Raw genomic sequence first — 17,030 nt, 5'->3', positions numbered from 1 at the left:
TACTAAGTCACTGCCAGTCTTGTCAGCATTACACAAATTTTAGTCCCTGTATCAGAGGAAAATATAGTGTAATATACTATCAAACCCTTTTCAGCAAGATTGATTCCTGATAGTGCCAGTTCTATCTGAGAGGATGATGAAAGATAGCATGCAGGGCAAAATGAATTGTAAGTTGCTTACATCCCTTTTATTTGGTAAAAACTGGAACACTGCCAAATGTGCTTGTGTGTGTTAACAGCTGAGTTCCAATTCAAGCCAAATACAAATCTGAAATACTTTTTGCAGCACTTAGCCTGCTAGTGAGTAAGTGACATTTTACACCATCCTCAGGGCTGTGAAATAGAATCCAGGCTTTGGAAGCCAGAGCAGGGGAACTCCAACTCACAGAGTACCCAAAGAGGCAACTTACAGAAACTTGGCAAAGTCATGGACCATCCCAGATTCCCGCAGAAATTGATAAGAATCCAGGATCCCAATTTACACAAGTATCAGGAGCATGATCCCCTCCCCAACCCCAGTTCACAAATGTTTTGGAAACCAGGGATCTAAATCACTGAATTTCTTTGTGGGAAATAATACTGTGCATTGAACTGTGGACTATGGACTGTGCATTTCTACAATCCATTCCATTGAAGGACCTCCAAGTGCTTCAACTAACTGCCATGCTATGAACATCACAAGACACTACTGAGACAGATACAAATGGGAAAACTGCAATGCACAAAAGGGAAATCCAAGGTTACAAGGCCAGAGTCAGCAGAGCCAGTAATAGAAAAATGATTTTGTTACTCCCTGTCCTGTGCTTTAATGATTACTGTAGGCTGGCTCTCCTGATGCTGATCTGACTCAGACATCACATACATATTTCTACATTGCAGTTAAACAGTGTAGCTGGCCCATGTCAGATGACACAGGCTCACGAAGCTGTGAGGCTACAAAATTGCAGTGTAGATGTTCAGGCTTGGGCTGGAGCCAGGGGTCTGGGACTCCTCCCCACTCCACAAGGCCCCAGAGTTTAGGCTCTAATTGGGACCAAAACACCTACACTCCAGCTTTATAGCCCTATGACCTGAACACACAAGCTTGAGTCAGCTGACAGGGGACAACTGCAGGTTATTAATTGCAGCGTAGGGATACCTATAGTGGCCTAACTATTTTTAAGCCCAGATACAAAGTGACTCCCAGGGCTTCTGTTCGAATAGCACATTTATGTGCTATCCTGCATGGAAAACAAATAAAAAATCACTATCTGCATCCCCATTAAGAATCTCTCTCTCTCACACTCTCTCAATAAAATTACTTTTTTTTTTTGAAAAAAAAAAAACTTTCTTATAAGAACATTAAGGCTGTGCCTAGAGTGAGTAGGGTATTCTCCTGTGAAATGGTTTTTTTTTTTTTTTCATTTGATAATTCTGATTCTATAGAACTGAATCTGTTCCCTGGAAAAGGTTGGTTTTGATGAATTGTGGTATTAGAAAGCAGAGAGGAGGGATGTTTTGTAATTGTCTACATGCCCCACTATAACATTTTCAACACATTTTGATTTGAAATGGAAATTTCATGTTAAACTTTAAGTTAATTATAGTTTGAATTATTGTTTTCTAAAAGTTAAATCTTTAAAAAAAAGTTTCAAAATTTTCTTCATGAGGTGTTTCATTTGACCTAAAGCAAAATTATAGGCAATTATCAAAAAATTGTCCCGTTTTTGTTGCAATTCAGGAAGTGAGATTTATTTTAAAGCATGTACATTTTCCTCGGGATGGGGAAACTGTTTCCTGGGCAACTCAAGCTGTACTCAGAAGTTAGGAAATGAAGGAATAAAGACTGGCTGGTCTGAGCTCTATGACTACACCCACAATGTAAAGAGCCCACCCACATCCTCCAGCCCGCTCTTTCAATAGACAGCTCCTGCTGTTTAAAGAGCTGTCTCTTTAAAATTCATGTCTCTGCTTTTAATTAGTCTGTTAAAAAAAAAGAAAAGTCTGGACAGTCTCCAGGGAGCTAAAAAAAGGGACAGGCTCAGCTAAAATGGGAAGGACGGTCATCCTAACTGGGAGTGGGGCTAGATGGTTTGAGCAGCTGGTATTGAAAGATGTCTATGAAGGAACAATATGTTCACTGCAGATAGACTCTTTACAGATTTTAGCTACTAGGACAGATCTGCATGGGAAGATTAGGGTGTGAATTTAAAGCATACTTGCTAGACTCGGAAGCTCAGTAGAGTATGCATGTACAAATGACAGTATGTAAACTCAGCTGCCATCTGGATGGGTTTTTATGAGGATGACAAAACTCTTTTCTGACCACAAGCTATCCCTTTTCTACTTTATAAATTCCTGATCAAATACATGGAGGTGTTAAAACTCTTTGAATAAATGGTTGGGAAAAATTAACTTTCACAAAGATTTTATATGGTTTTAATATAAACATGCTATCTATTTTTCTAAACAGCTCTATTAATGTAACCAAAATATTATATTTAAAACAATTAATAGCAATTACTTTAAAACAACTTTGAGATTCCAATTTTTCAGTGTCTTCAAAGAGAGGCTGAATTTTCTTTGCCTTAGACTGCTTTATGGTAATCTGAAAATTGTGGATTCCTATATGAGTGCTATTTATATGAGACACATTTATATGAGGCACATTTAATGACTTTTCCTCTTTTGTAGTTAGCTATTTTGCTAATATATTTTCCCTATACCAGAAACCACTTATATGAATTTGATGTTCATTATTTTCTTATTGTATGTTGCTTGCCATGCAGACCATTATCCTGTGACAAATTTCACTTGCAGAGTTTTACAAGACTAATGAAAACCACGGAAACGATGAAACTTAAAGTCTTCTGCAGCCATATTGGTGTGTCATTCGTAGGAATAATGATGCAACATTCTCTAAGGGTGTTTTTTTTTTAATCTTCTTCAGCTCTAAAGAGGACATACATGAATGCTCTCACCAGCCTTACTGTTATTGCTGTGCTCATGGTCGATGAGACATTGTCAACGAAACTTGTGGAGCATCCACACAGAAAATGCATGTTGTTGACAGTACCTGGACAAAACCCAGCGCTTTTGCTGGCAGCGTTTTACCTCAAAGCTTTGAGGCAGAAGGCTGCTGTGGACAGATTCTGTTGCCAAAAATACTTTGTGGCTGCTCTGGGTGGCCTTCTCATCCACAACAATGGTCAGCCCTGTCTGCTGTGCTTCCAGGTGCCTATTTTATTGAAAGAGAAGACAGACAGTCCAGCTGCTTTGTTGACAGAGCAGAGCTCTCTTCTAATTGGCTTTTGTGTGCAGTGGTACTCTAGCAACAGAAGTTTTGTAGGGAAAGCCCTCCTGACAGTGACTTGTGTTGACAGAGCACTGTGGTGTAACAGTAGCCAAAAGAATTCTTACTGAAAGTCACTCTGGAGTAAGGCTACCTCCCAGCCTGAGAAGAAGGTCACACTGCTGCACATAAATGACGTGCATGCTGTTCTTTCATTGCTTCTTTCCCTGAACAAGTTGTTTCAAGAACTAGGATAAGGAGAAATACGGTTTTGGGCTTTAACCAATGATGAAAACAAACTATTTTTCAATGAAGTTGCAGGATAAATCAGTCTGATCCATCCCACGTGAAGAACAAACAAGTTATCACATAATATACATGAGTGTCTGGGAAAGAATCCTGGAAAATGTCAGTACAAAAACTATGGGATATGCCTTCAGGTGGGGTGCTACTTTGGCGTGTAGACGTACCCTCGCAGCGCCTATTTCGATGTGGTGCCGCGCAACATCGAAGTTGAACATCGACGTTGCCAGCCCTGGAGGACGTGTAGACGTTATTCATCGAAATAGCCTTCATGTGTAGACGTAGCCTTAATGTGTTAAAAAGATAGTGCATTAATCACAGGCTTTCATGGGTCTTAACTGACAGCTAGGGCTGATGGTAGGGCTCCATGCCTCAGCCAGCTCCTACCCAAGGGGCTGCCCCGACTGTTGTCCAGCAGCTGTGCGGCTGCTGGACTGGCTGCGGCCAGGCGAACCCTGGCAGACACATGGCTGCAAGCTGCTGGGTCATGAAGCCCCACTGGCAGCCACACAGCAGTGGAACCTGGGCTAGGGGCAGCACTGCAGATGCAGAACCCCATTTGGGGGCAGCACGTCAGTTGGGAGCCAGTTAGGAACTTGAGAACCCTGGCTGTGGCTGGGGGAACCCTGGCAGCCTTGCAATTAATTATGCTATTAATTGTGATTAATTTTTAAATCACTTGACAGCCCTAATAAGAAGACAACAGTCCAGTATGCCACATGAATTATTTTTCTGTATATAAAAGTCAGGACCAGTGGTATGTGGTGGCAAGCAGGACAGTTGTCCAGGGCTACATGTCACAAGGGGCAGCCCCAGGTAGGGTGGTTTGGGATTCCAGGGTGCAGTCCCATGGCAGGGCTTGGACTTTCTAAGCACTAATAAGATTTATACCGGCTGTGCTTGGTGGACACCCTGAAACCTTCTCAAAGCTCCCCACTGTAATATAGGTCTCTTGCACTCTTGTTTGGAACTTATGTTACTAGCCATTTGCAGAGACAAAATACTAGATGAGAGGGATCATTGGTTTGATTCACATTGGCAAACCTTGGACTCCTCCGCTGGTTGCTTTCAACATGTTACAGCTCATCAAGACAAGCCTTTAGAATCATAGAATCATAGAAGAGTAGGACTGGAAGGCACCTCGAGAGGACATCGAGTCCAGCCCCCCTGCCCTCATGGCAGGACCAAGCACTTTCTAGACCATCCCTGAAAGCCATCTATCTAACCTCTTCTTAAATATCTCCAGCAATGGAGATTCTACCACCTCCCTTGGCAATTTGTTCCAGTGTTTGATCACCCTGACAGTTAGGAACTTTTTCTTAATGTCCAACCTGAACCTCCCCTGCTGCAATTTAAGTCTATTGCCTCTTGTTCTATCCTCAGAAGCAAGGAAGAACAAGTTCCCTCCCTCTGCCTTATGACACCCTTTTAGATACCTGAAAACTTCTATCATGTCCCCCCTCAATCTTCTCTTTTCCAAACTAAACAAGCCCAGTTCTTTCAGCCTTTCTTCATAGGTCATGTTCTCTAGACCTTTGATCATTCTTGTTGCTCTCCTTTGGACACTCTCCAATTTCTCCACATCGTTCCTGAACTGCGGTGCCCAGAACTGGACACAATACTCCAACTGAGGCCTAACCAGCGCAGAGTAGAGCGGAAGAATGACTTCTCGTGTCTTGTTCACAACACACCTGTTAATGCATCCTAGAATCATGTTTGCTTTTTTTTCAACAGCATCACACTGTTGACTCATATTTAGCTTGTGGTCCACTATAACCCCTCAGTCCCTTTCTGCTGTACTCATTCCTAGGCAGTCCTTTCCCATTCTGTATGTGTGACACTGATTGTTCCTTCCTCAGTGGAGCACTTTGCATTCGTCCTTATTAAACTTCATCCTGTTTACCTCAGCCCATTTCTCCAGTTTATCCAGATCCTTTTGAATTATGACCCTATCCTCCAAAGAAGTTGCAACCCCTCCCAGCTTGGTATCATCTGCAAACTTAATAAGTGTATTTTCTATGTCAATATCTAAATCGTTAATAAAGATATTGAACAGAACCGGTCCTAAAACAGACCCCTGTGGAACGCCACTAATTATACTTTTCCAGCAGGATTGAAAACCATTAATAACTACTCTCTGGGTACGGTTATCCAGCCAGTTGTTCACCCACCTTATAGTAGCCCCATCTAAGTTGTATTTGCATAGTTTATTGATAAGTATATTACGTGAGACCGTGTCAAATGCTTTACTAAAGTCTAGGTATACCACATCCACCGCTTCTCCCTTATCCACAAGGCTCGTTATTCTAGCAAAGAAAGCTATTAGATTGGTCTGACATGATCTGTTTTTAACAAAACCATGCTGGCTGTTCCCTATCACCTTACCACCTTCCAAGTGCTTGCAGATGATTTCTTTAATTACCTGCTCCATTATCTTTCCTGGCACAGAAGTTAAGGTGACTGGCCTGTAGTTTCCTGGGTTATTCTTGTTCCCCTTTTTATAAATGGGTACTATATTTGCCCTTTTCCAGTCTTCTGGAATCTCTCCCGTCTCCCACGATTTTCCAAAAATGATTGCTAAAGGCTCAGATACCTCTTCTATCAGCTCCTTGAGGATTCTAGGATGCACTTCATCAGGCCCTGGTGATTTGCAGACATCTAATTTTTCTAAGTAAATTTTAATTTGTTCTTTTCTTATTTCAACTTCTAAACCTACCCCTTTTTCACTAGCATTCTCTATGTCAGGCATTCCTTCAGATTTCTCAGTGAAGACCGAAAACAAAGAAATCATTAAACATCTCTGCCATTTCCAAATTCCCTGTTACTGTTTCTCCCTCCTCACTGACCAATGGCCCTACCCTCTCCTTGGTCTTCCTCTTGTTACCATTGTATTTGTAAAAAGCCTTCTTGTTTCCCTTTATGCTTGTAGCTAGTTTGAGCTCATTTTGTGCCTAAGCCTTTCTAATCTTGCTCCTGCATGCTCATGTTGTTTGCCTATATGCGTCCTTTGTAATTGTCCTAGTTTCCATTTCTTATACAATTCCTCTTTGAGATCATGCAAGATCTCATGGTTAAGCCAAGGCAGTCTTTTGCCATGTTTTCTATCTTTCCTACGCAGCAGGATAGCTTGCTTTTGGGCCCTTAACAAAGTCCCTTTGAAAAGCTGCCACCTCTCCTCAGCCATTTTTCCCCTCAGTTTAGCTTCTCATGGGACCTTACCTACCAGCTGTCTGAGTTTACCAAAATCTACCTTCCTGAAATCCATTATCTCTGTTGTACTGCTTTCCCTTCTACCCTTCCTTAGAATTGTGAACTCTATGATTTCATGATCACTTTCACCTAAGCATCCTTCCACTTTCAAATTCTCAATAATTCCCTCCCTATTTGTTAAAATTAAATCTAGAACAGCTTCCCCCCTGGTAGCTTTTTCAACCTTTTGGAATAAAAAATTGTCTGCAATGCAATCCAAGAATTTATTGGACAGTCTGTCCCCTGCTGTATTAGTTTCCCAACATATACCTGGATAGTTGATGTCCCCCATCACCACCAAATTCTGGGCCCTGGATGATTTTGTTAGCTGTTTAAAGAAAGCCTCATCCACCTCTTCCACCTGGCTAGGGGGCCTGTAGCAGACTCCTAGTAGGACCTCATCCTTGTTTTTTACTCCTCTGAGTCTAACCCAGAGACTTTCAACCCATCCATCTCCTACGTCCATCTCCACCTCTGTCCAAGTGTGTACATTTTTAATATAAAAGGCAACACCTCCTCTCTTCTTTCCCTGTCTGTCCTTCCTAAGCAGGCTGTACCCTTCAATACTAACATTCTAATCATGAGTATTTTCCCACCAAGTTTCTGTGATGCCAACAATATCATAGTTGTATTCATTTATTAGTACTTCCAATTCTTCTTGTTTATTTCCCATACTTCTTGCATTTGTATATAGGCATCTCAGACATTGATTTGGTCTTGCCTCCCAGTTTTGCCCTGGCCCTGTTTTTACTCTCCCAGTGTAGCCCATACTCCCTCCCATTTCAAGTTCATCTCCAAGGTATCCATGCTCTCCACTTACCTCCCCTGCCCCCCGTCGAACCTAGTTTAAAGCCCTCCTCACTAGGTTAGCCAGCCTGTGTCCAAATATGGTCGTCCCCCTCCTTGAAAGGTGAACGCCATCTCTGCCTAGCAGACCTTCCCGGAAAAGGATCCCGTGGTCAAAGAAACCAAAGCCTTCCTGGTGACACCATCTATGCAACCAACCATTTACCTCTAGGATACACCTGCCTCTGCCTGGGCCCCTACCTCTGACAGGCAGGATTGAAGAGAATACCACCTGCACCCCAAACTCCCTGACCCATGCCCCCAGAGCCCTGAAGTCACTCTTGACCTGCTCAGCATCACACCTCGCAGTATCATTAGTGCCCACATGGATGAGAAGCATGGGATAGCAGTCAGAGGGCTGGATAATCCTCGACAATGCCTGCGTAACATCTTGGCTACGGGCCCCAGGCAGGCAGCACACCTCCCGAGAGGAAATGTCAGGGCGACAGATGGGCGCCTCCGTCCCCCTCAGAAGGGAGTCTCCAACCACCACTACTCTATGTTTCCTTCTTGCAGGGGTGGCAGTAGACTTCCCAGCCTTGGGGGTACGAGGCTTCTCCTCTTCTGTAGGGGGTAATTCTTGGTCTCCTGTATTGAGTACAGCATAACAGTTTTACAGTACCATGGTGGGAGGGTTCTGAGCAGGGGTGGGACACTGCCTGCTGCGAGAAGCAACCAGCTGCCAGTGTCCATCCTGGTCCACCTCCTCCAGTGGTTTATCAGCCATCCTGTGCACTGGGACAGTTACCTCCGCAGTCTCCACCTGAATACTATCCAGGAACTGCTCATGGACTCTGATGGAGCTTTGCGACCGGGTGCTCACGAACAGGGTGCGTGCTAACAGGAGGGAGTTTTGAGAGGCTCTCCTGGAGGAGGAGAAGGAAGGAGCAAACTAAAGCACCTTGGGGTAAGTGGCTGCTTATATTTGGAGGTTTTGGGCTTGTGTGTGTTTGTTTGGAGTTTGGAGTGCTGAGCTGAGTGTTTGTTTGAAAGGCCGTGTGCTCAGGCAGGCAGTTGGAAGCTGAGAGTCTTGATTAGGTTTGAATTGAAACACCATGTGCTGATTGGCTGAGCTGTAGGCAGAGGGAGGAGCTATCAGGGAGGCCGAGCACTTAAACCCTGCTAGTAAGTGACCAGGGAGCTTTGCGACCGGGTGCTCGCGAACAGGGTGCGTGCTAACAGAAGGGAGTTTTGAGAGGGGAGTTGAGAGGGAGAGCTTGGAGGGAGCCAGTGACTTCTACTGCCCTTAAACTAAATCCTTTATAACAACCTCTATCTGAAACATTTAATTAACCCTCATATATAATTAGAGTAGGAAATGGAGGCAGAAGCCCAGCAGCAGAGTGGGGGCTATCCTGTTTATTGTGTCGAGTGCGGTATGTATGACTACCTACCCTGTGGGTGGGTGGCGTATGTGTGCGTTCAATGCAAGGAGCTCCTGGCCCTCAGAGACCGAGTGCGTGCTTTGGAGGCCAGGGTGGCTGAACTGGAGGAGCTAAGGAAGGCAGAGGTGTTTGTTGATGAGACTTTCCGGGACATAGTAGGGCTGTCCCACCTCCAATCTGACAGTCCTGATGCTGTTACGGAGGATGAAAGGCTTAGGGAAGGAGAGCAGTCAATGGGAGCAGAGGGAAACCATCCCATAGTTGGGACCCTCCTTCCAGAGGGTGATGTTGTATCCTCTCATGCTGAGGATACTTCTCCGGGGGAGGGAGCGCCAGCTGTTAGGAAGAAGCAGGTTTTAGTAGTGGGGGATTCGATCATTAGAAATATAGATAGTTGGGTTTGTGATGACCGGGAGAACCGTATGGTGACTTGCCTGCCTGGTGCGAAGGTTGCGGATCTCTCGAGGCATCTAGACAGACTTATGGGCAGTGCTGGGGAGGAGCCGGTCGTCGTGGTACATGTTGGTACCAATGACATAGGGAAGGGTAGAAGAGATGTTCTGGAGGCCAAATTTAGGTTACTAGGAAAGAGACTGAAATCCAGAACATCTTTGGTGGCATTCTCTGAAATGCTTCCAGTTCCACGCGCAGGGCCAGATAGACAGGCAGAACTTCAGAGTCTCAATGCGTGGATGAGACGATGGTGTAGGGAAGAGGGGTTTAGATTTATTAGGAACTGGGGACACTTTTGAGGTAGGGGGAGCCTATACAGGAATGATGGGCTCCACCTAAATCAAGGTGGATCCAGACTGCTGGCATTAAACATTAAAAAGGTCGTAGAGCAGTTTTTAAACTAAGAGGTGGGGGAAAGCCGATTGGTGCAGGGGAGCACCTGGATCGGACGGAGACTTCTCTTACACGAGGCTCCATAGATAGGGATTCCCTAGAAGTTAGTCAGATAGGGAACGTGGGAAATAATATATGGGCAAGATCAGATGTGAAACAATCGCATATAAAAAAATCCAACGCGTCTGTGAAAGGCGGACATACAAATAGTGGTAGTTTTCTAACATGCTTTTACACTAATGCTAGGAGTCTGTCTAATAAGATGGGTGAACTGGAGTACCTCATATCAAAGGAGGAAGTTGACATAATAGGCATCTCAGAAACATGGTGGAATGAGGACAATCAGTGGGACACTATCATACCGGGATATAAATTATATCGGAAAGACAGAACAGGTCGTGCGGGTGGCGGAGTGGTACTATATGTGAAGGATAATATAGAACCAAATGAAGTAAAAATCCTAAAGGAATCAAAATGTTCCATAGAATCATTATGGATAACAATTCATTCCTCTAATATGAATATGGCATTAGGAATATATTACCGACCACCTAACCAGGACAGTGATAGTGATGCTGAAATGTTAAGGGAGATTAGAGAGGCTATCAAAATAAAAAACACAGTAATAATAGGAGATTTCAATTATCCCCATATTGATTGGGTGCATGTCACCTCAGGACGGGATTCAGAGATTAAATTTCTTGATGCCTTAAATGACTGCTTCTTGGAGCAGCTAGTACAGGAACCCACAAGGGGAGAGTCGGTTCTCGATCTAGTCTTAACTGGAACGCAGGATCTGGTCCAAGAGGTAACTGTTACTGGACCGCTTGGAAATAGTGACCACAATATAATAACTTTTAATATTCCTGTGTTGGGAAGAACACCGCAGCGGTCAAACACTCTGGCATTTAATTTCAAAAAGGGGAATTACACTAAAATGAGGAAGCTAGTTAAACAGAAACTAAAAGGTAGAGTAATTAAACTAAAATCCCTGGAAGCTGCATGGAAACTGTTTAAAGACACCATACTAGAGGCCCAACTTAAATGTATACCCCAAATAAAAAAACACAGTAAGAGACCTAACAAAGAACCACCATGGCTAAACAGCCATGTTAAAAAGGCAGTGAGAGAGAAAAGGGCAGCTTTTAAAAAGTGGAAGTCAAATCCTAGTGAGGAAAATAGAAAGGAACATAAACACTCCCAAATTAACTGTCATAATGTAGTAAGAAAAGCCAAAAAAGAGTTTGAGGAACAGCTAGCCAAAAATTCAAAAAACAATAGTAAAATGTTTTTTAAATACATTAGAAGCAGGAAGCCTGCTAAAAAAGCAGTGGGGCCCTTGGATGATAAAGATATAAAAGGAGCGATCAAGGAAGACAGTGCCATTGCGGAGCGATTAAATGATTTCTTTGCTTCAGTCTTCACGGCTGAAGATGTTACAGAGGTTCCTAAATCGGAGCCAGCCTTTTTAGGCGACAAATCTGAGGAACTCACTCAGATTGAAGTGACATTAGAGGAGGTTTTGGAATTAATTGATAAGCTGAATAGTAACAAGTCTCCAGGACCAGATGGCATTCACCCAAGGGTTCTGAAAGAACTCAAATGTGAAATTGCGGAGTTATTAACAGTGGTTTGTAACCTATCCTTTAAATCCACTTTGGTACCAAATGACTGGAAGACGGCCAATATAACACCAATATTTAAAAAAGGCTCTAGAGGAGATCCTGGCAATTATAGACCGATAAGTTTAACATCAGTACCAGGTAAATTAGTAGAAACACTAGTAAAGAGTAAAATTGCAAGGCACATAGAAGAGCACGAATTGTTGGGCAAAAGTCAGCATGGTTTCTGCAGAGGGAAGTCGTGTCTGTCTAATCTATTAGAATTCTTTGAAGGGGTTAATAAACATGCGGACAAGGGGCACCCAGTGGACATAATATACCTAGATTTCCAGAAAGCCTTTGACACGGTCCCACACCAAAGGCTTTTATGTAAATTAGGTGGTCATGGGATAGGAGGAAAGGTCCTTTCATGGATCGGAAATTGGTTAAAAGACAGAAAACAAAGGGTTGGAATAAATGGTAAATTTTCACAATGGAGGGGGGTAACTAGTGGTGTTCCCCAGGGCTCAGTCCTGGGACCGATCCTGTTCAACTTGTTCATCAATGATCTAGAAAATGAGGTAAGCAGTGAGGTGGCAAAGTTTGCAGATGACACCAAGTTGTTCAGGACAGTCAAAAGCAAAAGGGATTGTGAAGAACTACAAGGAGATCTCAGCAAACTGAGTGATTGGGCAGCAAAATGGCAAATGAAATTTAATGTGGGTAAGTGTAAGGTAATGCATGTTGGAAAAAATAACCCAAATTACACGTACTACATGATGGGGTCAAATTTAGCTACGACAGATCAGGAAAGGGATCTTGGAGTTATAGTGGATAGTTCTCTGAAGACATCCACGCAGTGTGCAGCGGCAGTTAGTAAGGCAAATAGGATGTTAGGAATTATTAAAAAAGGGATCGATAATAAGACAAAAGATATCATACTTCCCCTATATAAAACTATGGTACGCCCACATCTCGAGTACTGCGTGCAGATGTGGTCTCCTCACCTCAAAAAAGATATATTGGCATTAGAAAAGGTTCAGAAAAGGGCGACTAAGATGATTAGGGGCTTGGAAAGGGTCCCATATGGGGAGAGGCTAGAGAGACTGGGACTTTTCAGTTTGGAAAAGAGGCGATTGAGGGGCGATATGATAGAGGTATATAAAATCATGAATGGTGTGGAGAAAGTGAATATAGAAAAATTATTTACCTTTTCCCATAATACAAGAACTAGGGGACACCAAATGAAATTGATGGGTAGTAGGTTCAAAACTAATAAAAGGAAATTTTTCTTCACACAGCGCACAGTCAACCTGTGGAACTCCTTGCCCGAGGAGGCTGTGAAGGCCAGGACTCTATTAGGGTTTAAAAAAGAGCTTGATAAATTTTTGCAGGTCAGGTCCATAAATGGCTATTAGCCAGGGATAAAGTATGGTGCCCTAGCCTTCATAACAAGGGCAGGAGATGGATGGCAGGAGATAAATCACTTGTCTTCTGTTCTCCTTCTCTGGGGCACCTGGCATTGGCCACTGTCGGCAGATGGGATGCTGGGCTTGATGGACCTTTGGTCTGACCCAGTATGGCCATTCTTATGTTCTTATGACTGCTTCTTGGAGCAGCTAGTACAGGAACCCACAAGGGGAGAGTCGATTCTCGATCTAGTCTTGACTGGAACGCAGGATCTGGTCCAAGAGGTAACTGTTACTGGACCGCTTGGAAATAGTGACCACAATATAATAACTTTTAATATTCCTGTGTTGGGAAGAACACCGCAGCGGTCAAACACTCTGGCATTTAATTTCAAAAAGGGGAATTACACTAAAATGAGGAAGCTAGTTAAACAGAAACTAAAAGGTAGAGTAATTAAACTAAAATCCCTGGAAGCTGCATGGAAACTGTTTAAAGACACCATACTAGAGGCCCAACTTAAATGTATACCCCAAATAAAAAAACACAGTAAGAGACCTAACAAAGAACCACCATGGCTAAACAGCCATGTTAAAAAGGCAGTGAGAGAGAAAAGGGCAGCTTTTAAAAAGTGGAAGTCAAATCATAGTGAGGAAAATAGAAAGGAACATAAACAGTACCAAATTAAGTGTCATAATGTAGTAAGAAAAGCCAAAAAAGATTTTGAGGAACAGCTAGCCAAAAATTCAAAAAACGATAGTAAAATGTTTTTTAAATACATTAGAAGCAGGAAGCCCGCTAAAAAAGCAGTGGGGCCCTTGGATGATAAAGATATAAAAGGAGCGATCAAGGAAGACAGTGCCATTGCGGAGCGATTAAATGATTTCTTTGCTTCAGTCTTCACGGCTGAGGATGTTACAGAGGTTCCTAAATCTGAGCCAGCCTTTTTAGGTGACAAATCTGAGGAACTCACTCAGATTGAAGTGACATTAGAGGAGGTTTTGGAATTAATTGATAAGCTGAATAGTAACAAGTCTCCAGGACCAGACGGCATTCACCCAAGGGTTCTGAAAGAACTCAAATGTGAAATTGCGGAGTTATTAACAGTGGTTTGTAACCTATCCTTTAAATCCACTTTGGTACCAAATGAATGGAAGATGGCCAATATAACACCAATATTTAAAAAAGGCTCTAGAGGAGATCCTGGCAATTATAGACCGATAAGTTTAACATCAGTACCAGGCAAATTAGTAGAAACACTAGTAAAGGGTAAAATTGCAAGGCACATAGAAGAGCACGAATTGTTGGGCAAAAGTCAGCATGGTTTCTGCAGAGGGAAGTCGTGTCTAACTAATCTGTTAGAATTCTTTGAAGGGGTTAATAAACATGCGGACAAGGGGCACCCAGTGGACATAATATACCTAGATTTCCAGAAAGCCTTTGACACGGTCCCACACCAAAGGCTTTTATGTAAATTAGGTGGTCATGGGATAGGAGGAAAGGTCCTTTCATGGATCGGGAATTGGTTAAAAGACAGAAAACAAAGGGTGGGAATAAATGGTAAATTTTCACAATGGAGGAGGGTAACTAGTGGTGTTTCCCAGGGGTCAGTCCTGGGACCGATCCTGTTCAAATTGTTCATCAATGATCTAGAAAATGAGGTAAGCAGTGAGGTGGCAAAGTTTGCAGATGACACCAAGTTGTTCAGGACAGTCAAAAGCAAAAGGGATTGTGAAGAACTACAAAAAGATCTCAGCAAACTGAGTGATTGGGCAGCAAAATGGCAAATGAAATTTAATGTGGGTAAGTGTAAGGTAATGCATGTTGGAAAAAATAACCCAAATTACACGTACTACATGATGGGGTCAAATTTAGCTACGACAGATCAGGAAAGGGATCTTGGAATTATAGTGGATAGTTCTCTGAAGACATCCACGCAGTGTGCAGCGGCAGTTAGTAAGGCAAATAGGATGTTAGGAATTATTAAAAAAGGGATCGATAATAAGACAAAAGATATCATACTTCCCCTATATAAAACTATGGTACGCCCACATTTTGAGTACTGCGTGCAGATGTGGTCTCCTCACCTCAAAAAAGATATATTGGCATTAGAAAAGGTTCAGAAAAGGGCGACTAAGATGATTAGGGGCTTGGAAAGGGTCCCATATGGGGAGAGGCTAGAGAGACTGGGACTTTTCAGTTTGGAAAAGAGGCGATTGAGGGGCGATATGATAGAGGTATATAAAATTATGAATGGTGTGGAGAAAGTGAATATAGAAAAATTATTTACCTTTTCCCATAATACAAGAACTAGGGGACACCAAATGAAATTGATGGGTAGTAGGTTCAAAACTAATAAAAGGAAATTTTTCTTCACACAGCGCACAGTCAACCTGTGGAACTCCTTGCCCGAGGAGGCTGTGAAGGCCAGGACTCTATTAGGGTTTAAAAAAGAGCTTGATAAATTTTTGCAGGTTAGGTCCATAAATGGCTATTAGCCAGGGATAAAGTATGGTGCCCTAGCCTTCATAACAACGGCAGGAGATGGGTGGCAGGAGATAAATCACTTGATCATTGTCTTCTGTTCTCCTTCTCTGGGGCACCTGGCATTGGCCACCGTCGGCAGATGGGATGCTGGGCTCGATGGACCTTTGGTCTGACCCAGTATGGCCATTCTTATGTTCTTATGTTCTTATGATACTCCTCAACCTGGCCACCTCCTCCTGTAGCTCCCCCACCTGCCGCCTGAGAGATTCCACCAGCAAGCACCTTTCACACTGAATATTCCCCTCAGCCTGGGTATCAGTAAGTGGGAACGGCAAGCCACAGTCCTTGCAGAACCACATCAGGATCTGGGTAGAAACATCCATGGTCAGGCAGTCTGTCTGGCTACAGGCACAAGTGGAGGAGACAGCAGTAGTGCTGGTACGGGTGTTGCAGGTCTTCCTAACCATTATAGTCCTCTCTGTCACACTCCCTCCCAAACTCCCTCTTAAACTCCCCTGTCTGCAGCTCCTTGTCCCCTTCGCTCCCCTGGTTGCTCCTGCCTCTGGCTTTTAAGCCTGCTGGCCTTTCTCAGGCCCTCCCCCTATGAGTCACACAGGGGAAGGCTGATCAAGGGAGCAAAAGGTCAGGCAGGCAGTCCCAACTGCCACTGAAACTGAAACTGAAACTCCCCCAACCTGGAATCAAAAAGGCAGTTCAAATGCCAGCAGTTAAAGCACACGCTTACTCACCCAGAGATCAGCACTCTCACCTGGTAGCTTCTTCAGTGGCAGGCTCACTTGCTCTCCTCACGCTTAAACTCCCCTGTCTGCAGCTCCCTGTCCGCTTCGCTTTATTTGAGAAGACCTAAACAAGACATGAAGAAAAGACATGGAATAAACATCAGAACGACTCTGGCAAGCCAGGACCAGTGTCAGGCTGTTTGGGCCTTACCACTCAGAGCAGGTAAGAGTACAAAATACAGCTCCAACACTTGGCCAACAACTCAAACACAAACATCAAAGTGAGCCTGATTTCCCACAGCAGTATGACATCTTAAGTGCTTACTTACATACATACCACAACAATCATCAGACACACAGAAATTCATCTGGCTGTGTAGCTTCTATTGTGTTTGTTTACAGGTTGATTCATTACACTACCTACTGTCTGGATTGCCAATTAGTTGTATGGATTGTAATTCTCCTTGTGTTCCTGCCTGGTTACAGCAGAAACCCATATAACTTTACATATACTTATGTATCTCTTTTTGCTTTTTCCTCTGTGCACTAACTTAACAATGTCTTCGAATCCTCAATGAACAAAAATTGAAATCTGCTAATCCTTTGAGTGTCTGTAACAACATTAATCTGGCCAAAGTCTTCCATCTCCACCCCCAACTCATATCAAAATGAAATCGTGATTCATTCCATGGAGCTTTTATGCTGAACGTAAGATTATGTTTCAACAACTCCATGTTGAAGTATAACATCTCCACTTGGACGCCCTTCAGACTTCAGGCAATTTACAATAGAGATTTTCTTTTCAATCTCTGTTATTTATGAGCTGGGTCGCAGACGTGTGTAAAACAGTTTTTAAGAGATAATGCTGCTTTTCAGAGATATTAATAGTTTTTAAA

This window comes from Carettochelys insculpta, chromosome 2 (genome assembly GCF_033958435.1).
Source record: "Carettochelys insculpta isolate YL-2023 chromosome 2, ASM3395843v1, whole genome shotgun sequence".
NCBI classification, from domain to species: Eukaryota; Metazoa; Chordata; order Testudines; family Carettochelyidae; genus Carettochelys; species Carettochelys insculpta.
Note: the sequence above shows the minus strand (reverse complement) of the source record.